The following is a 4,196-nucleotide window of genomic DNA, read 5'->3' as shown; positions in this document are numbered from 1 at the left end:
TATTTCATTTCAATTTTATTTATTTCACGTTCTAGAAATGAAATTACTTACTTATTCAGACTACAAGTTAATGGGTGATGTCATCAACTGCGAAACGTCATTTCTTAATTCGCTTCCGGTCATAGCATTTTAGTAAGAGTAAAGTGAAAAGCCTCTATATTGCCTAAAAACGAAATGGCTTCAGCCAGAAGATCTTGCAAAAATAAACCTGACGTATTCTGTTACATCTGCAGCGAATACACCCTTGTGCCTAACAGGAATCCAGTCACAAGTTTCAGAAAGCGTGCTTACCATGCTTATTTTGGTATGAAACTTGGAGATCAGGACAAAGCTTGGGCGCCACACATGGTATGCAAAGCAAGCACCGAGTATCTGCGTCAGTGGACAAAGGACAACAAGAGTTGTCTGAAATTTGGAATTCTGATGGTATGGAGGGAGCCAACAAACCACTGCAGTGACTGCTACTTCTGTGGCATTGATGTTACTGGGATCAACAGAAAGAACCGGAGCAGCCTAAAGTATCCTGATCTTTAATCAGCACGTCGTCCTGTAGCTCATTGTGATGAAATTCCAGTACCTGTCTTTGGAGAACTTCCTGATAATAGTGACGAAGATTCCACCAGTGTTGAAGAAGAAGAAGAAGACGAAGAAAAAGTGGTTTTTGACAGTGATGCTCCACATCCTTTTTCCCAAAATGAGCTGAACGATCTAGTTCGCGATCTCGGCTTGTCAAAATCCTTAGCCGAACTGTTGGCATCCAGATTGAAGGAAAATAACCTCCTCTCTGACAGTGCTCGCATCACCTTCTATCGCAACAGGCATCAAGAGTACCTTCGCTTTTTCTCTGAAGAGAAGGACTTGGTGTACTGTACAGATGTTGCGCAGCTTCTGCATACGCTTGGAGTGCCACAATACGGGACAGAGATCAGCATTACACGAGGAGGAACTGGCCTGTGCGGGAGGAATTGGTGCCTTGCAGAGTAAAGAACGTCAACAACCCTCTGGTGGACAGAGACAGGATACTCTTCCCACCGCTGCACATCAAGCAGTTCACCAAAGCTCTGGACAAGAATGGTGGCTGCTTCACTTACTTGCGCCAGGCTTTTCCAGGATTGACCATAGAGAAGTTGAAAGCTGGCATCTTTGACGGCCCTCAAATCCATCAGCTTATCAGAGACTCAGATTTAGAAAAATCATTGAATGGAATGGAACTGGAAGCGTGGAAGGCTTTTGTTTTGGTCGTGAAGAACTTTCTTGGCAAAACCAAGGCCAGCAACTACGCAGAACTTGTCACCAATATGCTGACTGCTTTCAGAAACCTCGGATACCACATGAGCATCAAAATGCATTACTTATTCTCACATATGGATCGGTTTCTGGAGAATCTAGGATCAATGAGCGACGAGCAGGGCGAGAGATTTCATCAGGACATAAAAGAAATGGAGACCAGATATCAGGGACGCTCGGATGCAGTCATGATGGCTGATTACTGTTGGACTCTGAAGAGAGACATCTCTGTCACTGAGCATTCTCGGGTTTCCACAAAATGGAAGTCCAAGCCCTAAATTTGGAACAATGATGACGGTAACATGCACATCACATGTCCATAACATTAATTAATTAATCAATGTGGACTGCTACATTTACAGTAACCGATGTTTGTAACACTTCATCAATAAATTGTGTTAGAAAACAACTGATATCTTAAAAATCTAATTCGGATGAGAAATATTACTAAAAATCAACCAATAATGTAAAAAAATGTAATTATCCATAATAATCCATTTAGACAAAAAACTCGGATTTAAAAATGAACTTAGCATAAAAATGTGACCTGATTGATAGAAATGGATGTTATTTTTGGATTCAGTAGTGGATGTTTGTAATAAATCAGTTGTCAAAAGATAAACTATTTTCAAAAAAAATTTTTTTGTAACCCTGTGTTATCTTATTCAAGATGACTAAGCAACAACAAAAGCTCATCCTGGAGCAACTAACAAATAAGGTGCCTTATCCACGCCTCGTGTGCTCCTTCCACCCTCACCATGGACCAGTCATTTGGTTCATCTCACATTTGGTTATTAAATCTGTGATTATTTTCTTGAAATACTATTATATGCTTGAGAAATGTACTTGCCTTAGTTTCACACCAGTTCATGTGGAGGATAGATAACAGCTCAAAAGGCGTTATTGGTAGTTCAGTTGTTGCTAAATGTGGTTGTGAATGAATACATAAGATTAAACAGCTTTTAATAATTGTCTTGGTCAGGAGTCCTTGTCAGTTGCTAACCGTGTTAAGTAGAATTGCCCCTGGTAACTGTTCCAGTAGCTGTGGAATAATTCCAGACTTGCTGCTGCTTAAAGAACATTTCTGCATCTCATTCGGCTCCTCATGTTGGATCAACAATGAAGCAGACATGCGTCCATGGAACTCTCTGCAGACTGTGGGAAGGACAATGATTGTGGAGAGCGATACGCTGAGCTTTTGTATGGCCCAACTGAACACACGAACGCACGCAAGCACACGCATACACACTCTGTCTCCGGTTTTCTGAAGCAATCAAGATCACGAATACAACTACAAAGCATTCAGAAAGTCACAACTACCCATCTGTTTTCCACGGTTCGAAGCACTGAAGAATGGTAACGGTGTAACCATGAGCTGAGTGGGGGAAGGGGATGGATGCTGGCTGGAGCTGCAGCGGCCTGTCGGTGTCGGAGCCCCTCTCCAGCTTCTCCCTCCCCGCTCACATTCATCCACACACCCAGAAAAGTACTTACCGGACGGGTTCACAGCAGCGGGAGTCGCCATGTTGTCACTGCGTGGATAAAAATATATCAAAGCGATGGAGATGACGCACAATACGGCGCGAGAATCCCCCCGCTAGAAACCGTCTGCACTCCGTGGAACTGGCACGCGAAGCTTCTTCCAGCCTCCCACTTAACCCGCGTTGATGCGGAGGAAAATGATTCGGTCCTTCAACAAACGCTTCTTTGTGGGAAATAAGAACAGCGTGAATGTTGCTATAACAGCAATATCTCAAAGACTAGACTTATTAAAATGCAAGATGTCTGAATCGTAACACCGCGAGACTTTAGGGTTGCATTAATAACTGAATCTTAAACAGTGCAGTTATGTAGCGTTACAACTCCTTATTAAAATGTTAGAAATTGATTATTTGTTTACTAGTTTCTGCTAAAATATTTAGACTCAACATGCTTCCTTCCTTCTTCCAATATCACCGCTACTGAGCTGAATTGCAGGTCACCTGCACACCAGCCATCATTTCAGAGTAAAACTGAATGACGATAGTTTACGAAAAAGACGTTTCAGTCTAAAGTAATATCGCAGGCTGAAAATAAGTTATTTAGCAGGAGATGTAGCAGTTCTGGAGTATCTACAAGTTTTTCTCTTTAAAAAACTGTCAAGCAGAAGAGAAAGAATTCTTAACTTAAATGGTGCAATTTTAAAAAAATGTCAGATGGAAGGAAAATCGTATGTTTTTTCTTTATGAAAATTAGAAGAAAAATTATAATATTCTTGTGGAGAGAATCAAAGCTTCAATCCTAACTGTATGTGTTTTACTCCTCTGCTCCATCAAATGTTGGAATGACTTCTTTGACCAAAATCAACTAAAAACTGTGGCATAATGAATAAATATTTTTGAGGTATACAGACAGTTTTTGTGAGTTTTATTAAAACTCAGGAAACTAATAGACTTCAGATCAGAATATGATATATTTGTATTCTGCACTTCGTCCATCCTTATCATCTCATGACTGTAGAGGCAAAGGATGCACGAGAATAAAATAAAAAATAGCTTGTGAGTTGGAAAATTCGGGTGCACCATCAGCAAAGTGACAGGCAAATAGAAGAATGTAAATTCAAATAAATGTAAAATTTGTAACTTTTATTATTACTTTAACAAAGTAACAATAAAAGTTTGTACAGTTAGGGCAAATTTGTGGAGCAAATATACTTGCAGTTAAAATTGTTTACTCAGATTCAGAGAAATTGTTAGGACTCTGGGTTTTTGGGTTGGTTTGGTTTTTCATTTTATTTAGCTTTATATTTTAGTTCATTTTAGTTTAACCCTTCGTGGTCCTTTTGATATTATTTGAGGTATTTAGTGTAATTAAAATTGTCTTATTGCTTTCTTTTTCAGTCCTTTATAGTGTTTCTAGTTAGGTTTATT

Source organism: Poecilia latipinna, unplaced genomic scaffold, assembly GCF_001443285.1.
Source record: "Poecilia latipinna isolate Pla-1442-1.1 unplaced genomic scaffold, P_latipinna-1.0 Scaffold1672, whole genome shotgun sequence".
In the NCBI taxonomy this organism is placed as follows: domain Eukaryota; kingdom Metazoa; phylum Chordata; class Actinopteri; order Cyprinodontiformes; family Poeciliidae; genus Poecilia; species Poecilia latipinna.
Note: the sequence above shows the minus strand (reverse complement) of the source record.